Source organism: Paroedura picta, chromosome 16, assembly GCF_049243985.1.
Source record: "Paroedura picta isolate Pp20150507F chromosome 16, Ppicta_v3.0, whole genome shotgun sequence".
NCBI lineage: Eukaryota > Metazoa > Chordata > Lepidosauria > Squamata > Gekkonidae > Paroedura > Paroedura picta.
The window spans coordinates 25,295,249-25,312,506 of NC_135384.1; the positions used below are offsets into that span (position 1 = coordinate 25,295,249).

Consider the following 17,258-nt stretch of genomic DNA (forward strand, 5'->3'; position numbering starts at 1 on the left):
GGGGGGCTCCCCAGCTCCTTAGGCAGCCCATCCCACTGCTGAACTAGAATAACAGAATCATATTTATCTTACAGGCCACAGGTATCCCAAGACCTCATTCACCCACACTGCTTCCCAGCAGCGTCTCTCCCATCCAGTATTCATGTGTCTCATTTTTGCGACCCAAATGTAGAACTCTGCCCTTCTCCGCATTGAATTGCATCTCGTTCTCATCTTCCCACTTTCCCAGCATGTTCAGGTCTTGTCGAACCCTGTCTCTGCAGAATGTTGCTCGTATCATCGGCAGACTCTTTTTCTTGGCAAATGGGGCTTTCATAGATTTTTGTATGGCTTTGTTGAACTTGTAAAAGGCCTTGAGCCTCAAGGAAAAGGCCAAGGAATATTTTATTAATATTGAATAGAAAGGGGATCCTGAGAACGACGGAAGGGCAGCTGCAGATGAAGCATTTCCTCACCTGAAGTTCTGCGTGCAACAGAAGATCCATGGAATATCCAAATGCTATGCACAAATTGCAATTGTTTTTGTGTGCAAGTGCTTCTCTTTCCCACTTCCCAGTGCTGAACTTTAAACTAATTTCTCTGAAACAGCAGCTTCACCTGTAAATCCCAGCACATTTCCCCCCCAAGGCCTTTAATGGATGTATTATAAAACACCAGACTCTTTCCCCGGGCTGAACCTCTCTCTCCATCATGAAAATGGACCATTTGAGGTAATACTTGGACGCTTGTGTGTTCACCTCTTTCTTATTTGTGGAAGGAACTTTCCAACCCTGTGCAATAAGTGACCCTGAAAGGTTTCTATTTTAAAGCCCCTGCGAGCTCCTTGCAGAATGATTCAGCCGTTTTAAAAACCATCCTTATTTATCATGTATATATCTCTAGGCTATTTCTAAAGAGCCGGGTGCTTCCTTTCTGTTTTGTTCTTCTTAGCATGGCAAGGGTGCCAACTCCAGCTAAGGGAATTCCTGGAGGCTTGGGGGGTGGGAGCTCAGGAGACTCTCCGTGGGGATGAAATCGGTTTGTTATTTATTTTATTGAAAGACTTATTGAGTTGCCTTTCTTCCTGATGAGGCTCAGGGCAGCTTACGACAGATAAATAAAATACATAAAACAGAGTGCTTTAAAGAGGTAATTTAGGATGGCTTTATTCAAATGCAGACTTAAACAACACCATTTTCAGCGGTCTCCTAAAGGTCAGAAATGGGGAGGTGGGGAAGTGGAGCTCCCTGGGGAGATTATTATTATTATTATTATTATTATTATTATTATTATTATTATTATTATTATTATTATTATTATTATTTCGATTTATTTCGATTTATTTCCCGCCACTCCCAAATGGCTCGCGGCGGGTTACAATGTCTTAAAAAACCCATTAAAACTCCCATTAAAAGACTTTAAAATGTCACAACATGGCAGCACAATAATAAGATCCCCTTCCTACCCCCATTCCTAAAAAAGGGGGGGTGGAGGAGAAGGAGGTCAACGATGTTCAAGAAGCCCGGGGGAGAGCAGTCGATGTACCCCAGCAGCCCCAGCCTCAACCACAGACCTGGCGGAAGAGCTCCGTCTTGCAGATGGTTCCTTAATTGTGGGATGCCACTGTCCTCTCTTGTGTACCTACCCGACAAGGTAGGTTTGATTGATGGGGCATTCAGGAGCGCTTCTCCCTCTGGTTTGAATTCCTGGGTGGGAACATATAGGATAGGGATTCCCAACCAGGGATCGGTGGACCCCTTGGGGTCTGCAGGAGCTCTGGACGGGATCCACAGCCTTTCCTCGTACTGCCTTAATGGACTCAGCCACAAGCTAGGGAACCACCACTTCAAGTGCTTCCCCTCCCGAGCATGAGTCAGTTCTTTCATGGTTTCTGTGCCTAGGAGGGGGCAGAGCCTGCACGCTTACTCCTGCCTTCAACCACCTCCTGTCTCTCCCACCCCTCAGTCAATGCAGGTGGGGATGTCACTTCCAGGGATGTGGCAGGGAGGTGTGGCCAGCGGACAATACTTCCGGGGCTCCTTGAAACCTGAAAAATTATTTCGGAGGGTCCTCCATGATAAAAAAGGTTGGGAAATGGTGATATAGGAGAAAGTCCTTCAAATACCCTGGTTTGGAATCATTTAGGATAGTTTCCCCCAACCCCCGGTCTGCAGATCGGTCCTGGTCCATGGAGCCCTCAGTTCTGGGCCATGGTGGGGGGGCATGCCAGCGGCCGCTTCGGGGGGGAGGCGTGGGCGCAGGCACCAGCAGGCACAAACCCTCTCCCACCCCCGGCCCGAAAAAAGGTTGGGGACCACTGGTTTAGGGCTTTGAAGGTTAACACCAACACCTTGAACTGGGCTCAGGAGTGTATTGGCAGCCTGCAGAGGATTTCTGAAGATAGACAGGCATTCTGGCAGCAGCCTTTTAATGCCTATTTAGGAGGCCTTTCTAGAGCCGGGAATGAGTGTTCCGGTCTTGGCCAAACGGCCCGGAGAATCTCCATCTTTCCCCTGTTGTGACATTCAGAAAGATCTCTCTTTGAGCTGTGCCCCCAGCAAGAATTAATGGACTCTCCAACAAACTGCGAACACAAAGTTCAGTGAAATAGATTCCGGATCCGTTTGGCTGGCGGAGACGGAGCACCTGTCTCCCGGATAAATCTCGTCACAGTACAATTAACGCAACCGTTAAGTGTATAATTGAATTTTTATTAATGTTCTCTCCACTCCCTGTCTTCATTTCCATGTGCAAAATATTTTTGCCTTGCTGCCTGCCTCACCGCCCCTAACAAGTTTGTTTAAAGATGATGATGATGAAGAACTTTGGACAAATGTATAGAATAATTTTTCACCCTGGAAAAAATATAGTTCGAAAGCGTCTTGTTAGCTATCTGGGTTTAAACGGTAGCTGTAGCCTCAAGCATTCATCCGGCAGTCATGAGCAGAGAGATGCAATCTGCATCTGTTGATACTTGCATAATTATTACAACTTAACTACACTGCGGGCAAATTTGTCTTCTTATGCAGCGAGCCTCCCCGAAGTTCCACCTGGGATACTCTGAGATGCAAAATGCTCATGAAGGCTCACCCCTTGATTCATTTCCAAAGACAGCTGGCAGTCTGGAAGAAGGAAAGCCGGCTTAATTGGAGTCTCATTCTAGCCCTTTGGCCTGCTTTGAATGCCACGGCTTGGCCTCGGATGGCTCTTAAGGATGGGTGCTGCTGAAAATGCACAAAAGGGCTTTTCCTTCTTGGCTGGCTGAACCTGTGGCATTCAAACCCTCAGTTCCAAAGGAAGCACTTTCCAAACAATGACTTTCAGACCTAGGTTGAATCCCCATTCAATCATGGAGACGTGTACTCTTGCAAAAACAAAAACAAAAAATTGGTAGCAGGGATAATGATATCGTGCTTTGGGTCCCCATTAGGGAGAAAGGCAACAGCAGGGGTAATCAAACTGTGGCCCTCCAGATGTCCATGGACTACAATTCCCAGGAGCCCCTGCCAGCGAATGCTGGCAGGGGCTTCTGGGAATTGTAGTCTATGGACATCTGGAGGGCCGCAGTTTGACTACACCTGGGCAACAGTGATATACCTAACTCATCCTTTCTCAACTTTTTTACCATCGAGAAACCCCTGAAACATTCCTCTGAGAAACCCAAGAAGTGGTGTGATTATGTAGAACAGGGGTGGTCAACCTGTGGTCCTCCAGATGTTCATGGACTACAATTCCCATGAGCCCCTGCCCACAAACACTGGCAGGGGCTCATAAGAATTGTAGTCCACGAACATCTGGAGGACCACAGGTTGACTACCCCTGATGTAGAATATAGATGGGGACATGCCCATTAGAGGCCCCTCCCCTTCCCACTCCCTGCAGGCCCATCATTGGCCAGGTTTTGTGGGTGGGGTGGTCACCTGATAAAGGTTAAACAAATTGAAAAAAAATTAACTTGCACCCATTCAGGAAAACCTTCTAGGGTTTCATGACACCCTGGCTGAGAAAACCTGACCTAAAGCCCTACTGTGGGATTCCCTGGTCCCTCCCCCTCCCTCCCTCCCTCCCTCCCTCCCAGACACACCTTCAGACAAATGCAGACTCCTTCACCCCCACTTCCCCATTCCCTCTCTCTCCTTCCCTCTTGCTTTCCTGACCTCCTCCCTGGTCCCTCCCCCTTCCCTCTCTATCACACACTCAAACACCCACACTCAAACTCCTTCCCTCTCCCCCTCCCCTTCCCCCTCCCCCTCCCCCTCCCCCTACCTCCTTACCTGTTGAGACAGGAGGAACCCGCCTCTTCCGGCTGTGCAGGCAGTGCTCCAACCCTGGCATCTTTGCAGGCACTGTCCCAGCCCACGGAGGCTTTGCAGGTGGGGCCGCAGACTGCACTGGCAGTCTTCAAGCAAGGGTTGGATACACACTTTTCTTGGATGCTTTATGATGCTTAGGGCTGATCCTGCATTGAGCAGGGGGTTGGACTAGATGACCTGTATGGCCCCTTCCAACTCTATGATTCTATGATCCTGCGTTGAGCAGGGGGTTGGACTAGATGGCCTGTATGGCCCCTTCCAACTCTATGATTCTATGATTCTATGATTCTATGCATTGAGCAGGGGGTTGGACTAGATGGCATGTGTGGCCCCTTCCAACTCTATGATTCTATGGAGGCTGTGTAGATGCTGCCTCAGCCCCCAGTGGCTTTGTGGCCACCACTCCAGCCCACAGAGGCTGCACAGGCAGTGCCACCCTCCTGCCTCTTCAGGTGTGCTCCTTGGGGACATGACCTTCATAGTCACATCCGTTTCAGGGGGCGTGCCAGAAGATGTGTTCCACATCAGTAAGAAAGAGCTTTTCCTGCAAAGTATCCTTCTGGACTGGTTGACTACCATGAGGATTGGAGGCTCTGTTCTCTAGTGGTTCTGGGGATCCTCTGGAGATACTGATAATCTCCAGACTACAGAGATCAGTTCCCCTGGAAAAAGTGGATGTCTTGATTGGGGGGGGGGTGAGTCCATGGCACTGCAGCCTACTGAGGCCCATGTCCTCCCCAAGCTCCATCCCCAAATCTCCAGGAGTATGTTGTGGAAACACACAGAATCGGGTGTGATGATGGGAAATGTTCGAAACAGTGTTTTCCTCCCCCTCCCCCAGCTTTTCCCCTCAAGCTCTGGAATTCCTTGTCCTTGGAGGTACAGCTGGCTGGCTCCTCCAGGCGTAATTTAGAAGTCTGGCCCTTGGGAGAAGGCCTTTGAAACGGGCTGTGTTCTTGCTCTTCCAAAGGCCTTTTAGAAATGCAGCTGCAGAGCTTTAAGGCTGTTTTATCTTAGCCATTGATCTCGATTTGCGCTTTCTTTCTCCCTGATTTTGTTTTGCGGTTCTTGAAGTTATTATCTTTCCTGTTGGAAGTTGCCTTGGGTATTGTTGAGTAGAAGCGGGGCGGGGTGGATATGTATTTTCTGCACAAATATAATAAAATGGCACTCCCCACCCCAAGCAAGCCTTTGGCTTAAGTTAATCAGTGTTTATCCGATGGGCCTGTTGAGCGTGAAATCTGGTTGTTTGTGTTATATTATTTAATTGATTAGTCTATCTGTTGGCTGTTCTCCCCCCACCCCTGTCCATCTCTTGTTGATTTTATTCTTGATGCCTCTAGTTAAATCTGCATGTGTTATTGATACAGTAAGTGGCTCTGCTGAAGAGCAGAGAGTAAGTGTTTTACAGGAATAGTAGACTTCCTGCTGGCACTGAAAAAAACACCTACTGGCTTTCATTTGCTTCCTCCCTCCAGTTAGCACACAGGTATCCAGATGAGACTTAAGCTCCAACTTTTACCAGCTTGGCCCCAGCACCTAACAATTTACTCCATCACTGTGGCCTAGAACAGGGGTAGTCAACCTGTGGTCCTCCAGATGTCCATGAACTACATTTCCCATGAGCCCCTGCCAGCATTTGCTGGCAGGGGCATGGACATCTGGAGGACCACAGGTTGACTACCCGTGGTCTAGAAGGTAGGGAGGACCTGGGGCTGCCATTTCCACACCAGTTTCAGGCATTGCCTGAGTGGTCACGTGACACTTGGGACCTATCAGAACATCTCAGTCTCTGTGGCTTGCAATTGACTGTGAATAAGAAGAGTTGGTTTTTATACCCCGCTTTTCTCTTCCAGAAGGCATCTCAGAGTGGCCTACGATCGCTTTCCCTTCCTCTCCCCACAACAGGCACCCTGTGGTGTAGGCGGGGATGAGAGGGCTCTGGTAGAACTACTCTGAGAGAACACCTCCAACAGGACCGTGGCTAGCCCAAGGCCAACAATCTGGCTGCATATGGCGGAGCAGGGAGTCAAACCTGACTCTCCAGATTAGAAGACCCATTGGTCTTAAAGGTGCTACTGGGCTTTGATTTTGTTGTGCTACTTCAGACCAACACAGCTACCCATTTGAATCTTGCCAGGTCAAGATGGACTGTTCCCAGGGCCGAAGTTCAAAACCAATGGCTCCTTTCAGACCAGTTTCATTTCTGTGTGTAGGAGAGAACTTTGTTCTATTGCTGCAGGGCAACACAGCTGCTCACCTGAATCTTATCTTGATGGTAAACGTGAGGCAAGAATAACAGCTTGGGACAGATGCTTTCTCTGCCTGCAACTTGAAACCTGGGTGTGTGGCCAGGGCCTGGCGGCGGTGATAATGGCTTTGTTTTGTTTTTACAGGAGAGGAGCAGGGAGCTCTGGCCTCATAACCTCATAAATCTTAGATGTGTAGGTGTCAGGGAGGGAGCACCTTGCACGTACCCAGAGGCACTCTCTTTTGTTATCCCTTCATGTCGCTTTGTGTGTGCAGCTGGGAGTTTCCAGGGTCGCTGCTATTGTGGCTGTTTTCTTGTGAGGAGAGGGTGCACCGCAGGCACGCTGCGTGCCTGCAATACATGTTTATTTGCAAATACACATGCTGAACAGGCAGACACCCACACAGTCTAGCATGCTGACTAGTGCTAATCTGTAAACAGCAGAAGTCCCCCCTCCCCGCTCCCTCCAAGCAAACTACGTGTGCTGAGAGCCTGACAAATATTCTTGCTTTTATCCAGCTTCCATACTGAGGGTTTTCTGCCTTTGATTCCCAAATTGCTATTCCTCGAGCTCCTAAACAGAGGAGGAAGAAGAAGAGTTGGTTTTCATAGCTTGCCTTTCACTGATGGAAGGAATCTCAAAGCATCTTGCAACTGCCTTCCCTTTCCTCTCCCCACAACAGACACCCTGTGAGGTGGGTGAGGCTGAGAGAGCCCTGAGATTACTGAAGAAGAAGAAGAGTTGGTTCTTATATGCCACTCCTTTACCAGAAGGAGTCTCAAAGTAGCTTACAGTCTCCTTCCCTTTCCTCTCCCCACAACATACACCCTGTGAGGTGGGTGAGGCTGAGAGTAGCCCTGATATTCCTGCTTGGTCGGAACAGCTTTATCAGTGCTGTGTCGAGCCCAAGGTCACCCAGCTGGCTGCATGTGGAGAAGGAGCAGGAAATCCAACCCAGCTTGCCAGATTAGAAGTCCGCACTCCTAACCACGACACCAAGCTGGCTCTACACTAAGCCATGCCAATTCTTATTGCTCTACCTCAGATCGTCCTAAAAGAGTAGGTCTTCAAACCCACTCAGAAGCCCTTTAGGGCAAGGGTAGTCAAGCTGTGATCCTCCAGATGTCCATGGACTACAGTTCCCATGAGCCCCCGCCAGCAAATGCTGGCTGGGGCTCATGGGAATTGTAGTCCATGAACATCTGGAGGACCACAGGTTGACTACCTCTGCTTTAGGGTACAGCCATTCATGTTTAATACAAGATGGTTGTATTCTAATGACGCACCATAATAGTATTTCTCTAAAGGGGCTCTGGGGCAAGAAGGTGGGTCTTTCCCCCCTTTCTGTGCTACGCTAGTCCAGTGATTCTGCTTTCTTGTGGGGCACGTGGCTTGTTTCAATTGTCGGCACCATATTTGTTCTGCATATTTCTTTCCTTTGGGGTGGCTGTTCTCTTCCTGGGACCTGCTGCGGTCTGGATTGTGCCTGTGGGTAGATGGGGGGCGGGGGGAGTCTAATGACAGGGCCTTGGTAGAAACCTGGCCCTTCCTCGAATCTGCAAAATCAGTCGGCAAAATGTGATTTCCCGTTTTCCTTGGAGGGCAGATTTCTGTGGCCAGCCTGCCTGCCTCGTTGGGTATTTTGGAGGATTATGTTTGTGCCGAGGCGCCTCCTGTGTTCTTGATTAATTGTGTCAATTAAGAGCCTCCGCTAGTCTTATAGCTTGGTTGGAACAACAAAGCCAGCAAAAAAAAAAAAAAAGAAAGTAGAAGAAATTAGAATATTTGCAAGGAGACATTTTGAGAACAGAGGTAGAAAATGCAAAGGGATTTGGAGGCCGGAAATCCTGCACTTGGGAGTCATGAACAGAGACCGTGGGTCCCATTCATGTTAACAAAGCAGCTCAGGAGAATATTCTGATCTATTGTGCCCTCTGAGTTGGATCTCTTTTCCTCCCACTGTGCCAACGCTTAATGACATCCAAAAATCTGCTGTATAAGACTTCTTCTCTGGTGTTTATGCCATGATTCAGCCAAGGGATGGCTCTTTCGGTCACTGAACAAGGCAGGAGCTGATTCGGCATACGAGTCCTTCAAGAAGTCAGGGGGAATATCTGGAAGTTTAAAGTAACCAGGACTGGGTTAGGCTGTTCAGGACTTGAGACAGCTCCCAAAATTCTCTCTCGCACTCTCTGTCTCTGTCTCTCTCTGTCTGTCTCTGTCTTTCTGTTTCTGTCTCTCCCACACATGCACACACACAATCCATGAGAGTGCCATGGTCAGACCGTATTGCCCTGAAGGCTCGAATCAGCACCCTGGAGAGCTCATCCAAAGAGGCCAGTGGATCCAATAGGTTGGTTCTTATATGCCGCTTTTCTCTACCCAAAGGAGTCTCAAAGTGGCTTACAGTCACCTTCCCTTCCTCTCCCCACAACAGAAACCCTGTGAGGGAGGTGAAGCTGAGAGAGCCCTGAGATTACTGAAGAAGAAGAGTTGGTTCTTATATGCTGCTTTTCTCTACCTGAAGGAGTCTCAAAGCAGCTTCCATTCGCCTTCCCTTTCCTCTCCCCACAGCAGACACTCTGAGAGTTAGGTGAGGCCGAGAGACCCCTCAGATTTCCTCTGTTAGGTGGGGCCACGTCTATCAAGTTGGTGCTTTGGCTTCTGACAACGGAGCAAATGCTTCTTTCCCTGAAGAGCGTCCTTGGATCTCCTGTGTGAAAAGTGGTCCTCAAGGACTGCAGGGACATTTCCTGAAATATCTGGTCGATCCTACTTAAAGTTACGCTCCAGTGCAAACCGGTGCTGAGCATATAGGACTTGCTCATAAGGGCAGTAGATTTTTAAAAGATCTGTTTATGATCAGTTCAAGCGCTCCCTTTTAAAGAGATGTCTTTTTAAAAAGGGAAGATTAACATTTCATTGAAGAAAGGAGAGGGACTCTAACCTTCCTCAAAGGCTCCAGTAAATATTTCTTTCATCGGCCCCTTCAAACATTTCAAAGCATTTGGGGCCTTTGACAATGGCTTGCATGTCCTGGTTTGCATTCCTTTTCTCCAGGCTAAGCACGCTTGTGTTTTCCTTTCTTTTCTCCCCCGCCCTCCTCCTGCATTCCCTTCGTGTGTCTTGTGGACAGACTGTGAGAATAGTGAGTGATATTTGGGGAAGCAATTATGTATGTTGTACCTGTGCCCACATTTTCAGATCCATAGTTGTCTCCTCTCAGGAGATCGCTTGCCTTGCCGATTCGTCCGCACTTGGTTCCTATTCGGCATTTTGCACAACGGCTCGCCTTCATTGCCCAAGAGGAATAAAGGACCCCGGATTATTAGAGGTCCTTTAGCAAAAATGTATTTACCTCCAGGTTTAATGATCTCTCTCACACACATACTGATTCACACTAGGTGTCCACCTAGCTCGTTAGATGGTGAATCAGGCCTCGTGAGAAGAATTTAAATGGATAAGTCTGATTGGGAGGGGGGAGGGGGTGCTGTAAGGTTACTGCCAAGCTCTCCAATAAGCAGGCTCTTTGTTGAAGAAATCTCTTTATTGAAGAAATGGGTGCTTAAGGAGGTAATATGCCCCCCCCCTCACTGGCGGTCTTCAAGCAGCGGCTGGACAGATACTGTGGATGTTTTAGGCTGATCCTGCATTGAGTAGGGGGTTGGATTAGATGGCCTGTAGGACCCCTTCCAGCTTTGTGCCTATATGATTTCAGGTGATGGACCCTTGCAGTGTATGATTCTATGAAGGAGAAACAAAACAGCACGACTCCATTATTCTAATTCTAAGACTAAAAATCTCCACAAGCTACAGTCCTATAAAGCCCACAGATACTATCTCCCCTGACCCCGAGTCCAACCTTTGAGAGTAATCAGTCAGGTTGCCAGCTCCAGGTGGGGAACTACCTGGAGATTTTGGGAGTAGAACCTGGAGAGGGTGGGTTTGGGGAGGGGTGGGGTGGGGCTTCAGTTGGGTGCAAAGCATCCATTTTCTCCAGGGGAACTGACCTCTGTAGTCTGGAGATCATCTGTAATATGATCTCTGTAGTCTGGAGATCATCTGCCAGAGATATCCAGGTCCCACCTGGGGGTTGGCAATCTGGGCCAGAATCGAATCATTATTTAAATCCTAGGCTACACCTTAGAGAATGAGGGAATTTATTCCGTTGTCAATTTACGCCAAAATAAATGTTCCTCTTTAAGGTGCTACTGGACGGCTCTGTAATTATCTCTTAGATCTGGCTTCCCACGGTGCAGATTTAATGGATTAATCCTTATTTTCGATTCTGTAATGCAGAGGCCTAGCATACTGGCTAATGGGACAAGCAGTGAATGAGGAAACCCCTTGTTCAAATGTATCTTCCTGAGCTCCTGAGGGCAAGCCATCCTTTCTCAATCTCTGGGCAAATAATAGTTACTGAGTTGTGTTAGGGTTATTGAGATAAGTATACTGAGGCTGCAGGCAGCCATGCTAGTCACCGAACGACACAAAATCGAGAGTTTGGTGTAGTGGTTAGGAGTGCGGACTTCTAATCTGGCATGCCAGGTTCGATTCTGCACTCCTCCACATGCAGCCAGCTGGGTGACCTTGGGCTCACCACGACACTGATAAAGCTGTTCTGACCGAGCAGTAATCTCAGGGCTCTCTCAGCCTCACCCACCTCACAGAGTGTCTGTTGTGGGGAGAGGAAAGGTAAGGCGACTATAAGCCGCTTTGAGACTCCTTTGGGGAGTGAAAAGCAGCATATAAGAACCAACTCTTCTTCTTCAGTAATCTCAGGGCTCTCTCAGCCTCACCCACCTCACAGGGGGGGGAGAGGAATGGGAAGGCAACTGTAAGCCGCTTTGAGCCTCCTTCGGGTAGGGAAAAGCGACATATAAGAACCAACTCTTCTTCTTCTTCAAAATAGTGTGCAACCCATCCAGTTCTCTCGAATCCTTCATTTGGAGAGAGGAAAAAGAGGAAAAAGAAGGCCAAAGGGAGCTGTTTCATGCTACGATCCTTAGGCCTTTATGTCGGCCTCTTTTGTAGGACGCCAAGGTGGTTATAGAGGTAGAAGAGGGCTATGTGGAACTGGTATCGAAATGGTCTCCTGGGAAGAAAAAGCAAGGACGTAAAAACATACAGTTGAAAGATTAACAACAAGAACAGGTAGCAGATGAAAGGTCGAACACCAAAGGCAACATGTGAGTCCCTTACCTGGCTGGCAGGTGATTCATTTGTTTTAGAAAAAGAAGTAGAGCTGTTTTTTATTTTAGGGTAGAAATGGATGAAAAAGTTGACCCTTTAAAAATGCAAATCTGAATTATATCGCTAGTGCGGAAACCATCTGAGTGACTGGAGCAGGGTCACCAGCAAAGCTGGGGATTTGAACTTGGTGCTCCCAGATCCTTGTTCAACACGATTGATTGATTGATTGATTGATTGATTGATTGATTGATTGATTGATTGATTGATTGATTGATTGATTCATTCATTCATTCATTCATTCATTCATTGTCAGCATTTCTTGCTGAGGCTCAAAGCGGATTGCAACTCAAAGCAAGGGGGTAAGAACCGTGTAAAGCCTCCAAACAGCAGCCCTAGAGCACAGCACACAAACACACAGAATCACACACACGATAAAGAAGGATTTACAAGCCTGGAGGACAATGCAGTGAAACGTTTTATTTCATACGGCGAACAACAGGAGAAAGCCAGGCTGCCAAATGAGGAAAGGAGAAGTGGAAACTGTCGTAAGATGTACAGCAAAATGACACTAAGTGTACATAATGAAGTGCAGAGAAATCTAGTGGAATATATGCACATGGGTGGCGGTGGGGGGAGGAGCGTTCAGGGTTGCAGACGGCATTTTTATTTCCTAAGCCCTAAATGCAAACCTACTGCTGTCGGAGAAGCAAGGAGTTAAATGCTGATGTTTCCACCGAGATGCCAACCTCAGGGCTTCCGGGATTCTGTCAGGTGCCATCCTGGCCCTGCTGCTGCCATACTCAGGAGGGTCACCCATCGAGGAGGAATCCAGGGGACTTTCCTGCCAGGGAACTTCATCATTCCATTTGACATCCCCTCCTCCACTAGCTTCCAGCTGCTACTCTGCTGCAGCTGCTGCGGCTGCTTTTGTTGGGCTGCCCAATTGGTCGTAATGCCTCAACCGTGTTCCGCCAACAGGGCAGACAGCGGCGGGGGGGGGGGGGCAGCCCAAGCTGATGTGATGCTGATTTAAATAACAGTGAAGATTACCAGGGGGTGGGGGGGGGTTGCACAGACGAGTCTCTTCTGCTCGCAGTGGAGCTCCAGCGCAATGGCACGGAGCAGAGCACTGGAGAACAAAGGAGTCAGAAGAGTTGTCATCTCTGCCCTGGAGATCTGGGGGTGGCGCATGAGGTGGGTGCTCAGCAGACCTGTGAGGCCAAAACCTCCCCCCAAACGGCCATTTCTTGCAGTGGAATGTTTTTGGTAGTGCGTAGATCAGTTGTAATTCCGGGAGAACGCCTGGCCCTCCCTGGAGGTTGGTAAACCTGGTTGAGTGAGTTTTCCAACTTGAGGGGAAGGGGGTGTCTCCAAAGATTCTCCCACGAGAGAGCTTTACAATGGCAGACATTTTCACCCAGCGGGACACTCCACCAATGCTTTGCAATGCCCAGGGCGCATGAAGAATGCATCCTCTGTCCGCGGGGACCCTGAGTGATTCCTTCAGCCCGTGTTCCACAGCATGCACAACTATGCACCACTGAGCGTAAAGAAATCAGGACTCACTGGAAGTTCCAGGACTCACTCCTGGAACGGCAGCACCATTGCTATGGCGCTGTGATTAGTTTTTAGTGGTAATAGTCAAATCTATGATTGAAACAGGGGACAGAGGAAGATTCCACCCCCTATAGCAGGCTTTCCCAACCAGGGTTTGGTGAACAACAACCCTTGAAAAGGGTGGACAACATGGAGAGGGTGCAGAGGAGAGCAACAAGGATGATCCAAGGACTGGGGACCAAACCCTTTGAAGAAAGGCTGAGGGACTTGGGAATGTTCAGCCTGGAAGAGATTCAGAGAGAACATGGTGACTCTCTTGATGTATCTGAAAGGTTGTCACTTGGAGGAGGGCAGGGAACAGTTCCTGTTGGCAGCAGTACATGGGACCTGCAGGGATGGGTTTAAACTACGTGTAGAGCGGTACTGGCTAGATACCAGGGGAATAAAATTCAGTCTGAGTAGTTCAGCAGTGGAATGGGCTACCTAAGGAGATTGTGAGCTCCCCTTCACTGGCGGTCTTCAATCAGCAGCTGGACAGATGCTTTAGGCCCTGGATGCTTTAGGCAGACCTTGCCCTGAGCAGGGGGTTGGACTCGATGGCCTGTCGGGACTCCTTCCCGCTCTGGGCTTCTATGATTTCCGACAATGCTTCTTAAGAACAGTCCCATTAAAAACGATGGGGTATATTTGCTGAGCCCTTAGCTGCAGACCTGCCAAAACGGCGGAGGGTGTCATGCCCAGCAAAATCTCCCCCGGGGACTATTTGCTTTTCCTGTTATCATCTCTGCACCGTGAAGACATTGAAGTCTGAAAGCATAAACTCACTTCCTGCATATTTAAAAGGCCCTCGCTTTGATGGATGAGAGCAGCAATTACCCGGTGCGTCGTCCTCTGAAGGATCGCCCAGGTGGGATGACAGAGTGCTGGAATGCTGTTGCCACTGCAGGGGAATGGTAAAAGCGGCACTTCGAAATGGGCACATCACGGGGGAAACCATTTCGGAAGCGCTTGTGAAGAACAAGAGATGCCACAAGCAGCGTTAGCTTACTTGGGCTCTTCTGGGGAGGGGGGGGCTTTCCTCATTGTCCCGTCGATCCCAGTCAGGGGTGGTGAGGTGGAGCTGGATTTGAAGGAAGTGCACCTTGTGCATGCTCAGGTATTGCGCCGTGGGCATGCTCAGGGAGGGTTTCTTCTTCTGGTGCAGAGAAAAGGAAGAAACAACCTTCAGCTAATTTTAATTGTTTAAATTTGGAGAGGCTTCGAAGATTCCCAGAGCTTGTCTCTATAAAAAGGAGTGGTTGCTGGGAGATTTTATGTATATATTTAGAAGATAGATATTCACAAGAAAGAGGCAGGCTTCCCATGGAACCCTCCCACAATATTTCCTCTTTCCCCTCCTTGGCAGCCCCCGTAGCCCCTTTTTCCTGGTGCCTATTCTCCTTCCCAACATACCAACAAGCCTGCCTTTATCTGTCCCCTCCCATCTTCAGCTTTCCCTCTTTCCTGCTGCCTGACAAGTTCTACCTGGGGAAGTTATAGACCCGTTGTGCAGCGAGGGCTCCTCAGCCCAACTGCAAAACCTGCAAGGATTTTCTGGGAGCCTCTTACTTTTCTCTATATCCCCCTTCTCACATGATTCCCTCTTTCTCTCCTCCTGTCAAACCCCCCGTCCCATCCTTACTTTGGTTTTCTGGTGGCTTTCATCCACCCTCCCTTCCCTGCTCCCATTTTGGTTCCCAGGTTGGTCTGCTCCTTTGTAGTTTTATCTGTATCCACATCTTTGTTATGTCTGAAGGCCAAATGGCCATGCCAGCTCATTAGCACCTGGGTGTGAACTCTCTGCTCCGGTTTTACTGTGAAGATAAGAACCTGTGTTCAGCGGGAAAGTATTTTGGTGCACCAAATTTGTGTGTGTGTGAGGGAGGGGGATCGCCTCTATGAACCCCAGATTTTTATTAGTTACTTGGTCTTAGCAAAGCCTTGCTACTGCAAAGTGGCCTATAGTGCTCCCTGCGGACTTTAATCAACAGCTTCTGGACTTGCAAGAAATGCCTCAGTTTGTTTTGTGTCCCTTGGAATTGCACCTTAGGTTTGTGACAAATTACGCAAGTAAATAAATAAGTTGAGCAACCTAACAACTTGACTACAACGACCCTTCAGAGTTGACTTCACCCAATTACTCGCAGATTGTGATGCCAGCAAAAGCAGATGCTCTCCCACTGTACCAGAGCTACTTTCCAGATTGTTTCCAGAATCCGCCTGTATGTCTTGTAGTGTGCTAGCTGTATCTCCTCATGCGGGTAATTCTCAGGGGACTTCGTGAGGCTGAAAACTTTGTCCCTCTCAGTTTCCTCAAGATAACCACCACCGGGGCTTCCTTTCAAAGATGAAACAGGTTAATCAAGACCTTTTAAACATCTATTCTTGCTCTCTGCTTGCTTTTCGTTTCCCGCTGAGTTTGGGGCCATTGTGGCACAGAACAACGATGTCACGCTGCTGAAGTGCAGTCCTGAAGGAAGGATTGGCTCTCTAGGGAGCAACAGCATCATGAGGAAATGAAACCTGGGAACATCTTCCTGGAGAAACTGATGGGACAGACATTTAGAAGACCTACTTTCCTAGGGTTTTTTTTTTTTTTTTTTTTTTGCTCCTGGATCCACATTCCTCCCAGTTCAAATCCAGTGCAAAGCTGGGGATTTAGTGCCAGTTTCACACGGAGCTGAAAAATCCATTGACAATGGATGTACTTTTCAAATCTGAACCTTCCAGTATGGAATTTTAAAATAATCTGCTGGCAGGAGTTGATTTGCGCCTCCATGCGCCTTCTGCCAAAGCATTCCCCGCTCCATTCACAATCCAAAAGCACATGTCGGGAGTCAGACTTGAAATCCGTAGCCTAAAATAACGTTTTCTGAAGTCACGTGGCTGCTTTTTGACCTTCAGGAAAGCCCTCTTGCTTATCCATCAAACCCAAAGGCCTGACAGGCTCCAGTCAGGGCTGTGTGCTGCAGATCAGCCTCCGTATCTCTCAGCAATTCTCCCTGCTCCACCCGGGAGCTCCTTTGCAGGCATTTTGACCTTTGGTGGGAATGAACTGTCTGTCAAAACCCATCATTCCGGGCCCTTTCTTGGTGCCGGATGAGAAGAAAGCGCGGGGGGGGGGGGGGGGACATGATTTATCATTAGCCCCGTTTGGAGGGAGGGAAGAATAGAATGCAGGAGTTTAGACCCAATCTCATTGCATGCAATTAGTGTGCAGCGTTACTCCGGTTCTCCACTAGATGGCAGAAAGGGACCAGAAATGAGCTGGACAGGACCGTGAAAGACATTTCGGTGCCAGAATGAGTAAGGTTGGAAGGGGGTGGTTAAGGGAAACCCACATGGCTGTGGAATGGTTCCTCCTTTGGCGGCGCTTGAGTCTCTGCAGCGTGCCTGCCGGTGCAGGTGTGAGTGGAAGAAAACCCGGCTATGTTTTAATGCTCCTTCCTCTGCACATCTCACGAGATGAGTCAGCTGGTATTTGCACACTCGCCTTCCTTCTGCAGAAGCCGGTGGCTCAGAACACAGGTGGTCTCTCCCCAAGGCGGATCACAGTAAAGAGAGGAGCTTTTGCCGGCACATTATAAGGCTGCCGCCTTCAACACACAGGTCAGGACCCTCAGGTCAGCTGCAGAAGTGCCTTCTCCCCGATGCCACTTGGAGAAGTTTAAGATCGAGCATGCAAAACCTGCACGAGTTCCTTGGCCCCAGAGAGATTAAATTGGCCTTTAAATTGCCTCTCCCCATGCCAGCTTCCGCCCTAGTGCCCTGGTCTACTTCTCCAACCTTCAGGTTGAGAGGAAGGAGGCTGCCATGGGGATATAATCTGTAATCATCTGATTCTCACAAAGTTTTGTTTTTAACATTTTATGGTGTTGTTGTTACTTGTTAATTATCTCTGAGAGCCAGTTTGGTGTAGCGGTTA

The 17,258-nt window shown here is 48.7% G+C and overlaps 1 protein-coding gene across 2 annotated transcripts in view; it reads left to right on the plus strand.

Annotated features, from left to right (window-relative positions):
- The window catches only part of ASIC2 (acid sensing ion channel subunit 2), a 399,189-nt gene that overhangs the window by 62,352 nt on the left and 319,579 nt on the right, over window positions 1–17,258 (plus strand). The window lies entirely within an intron of this gene.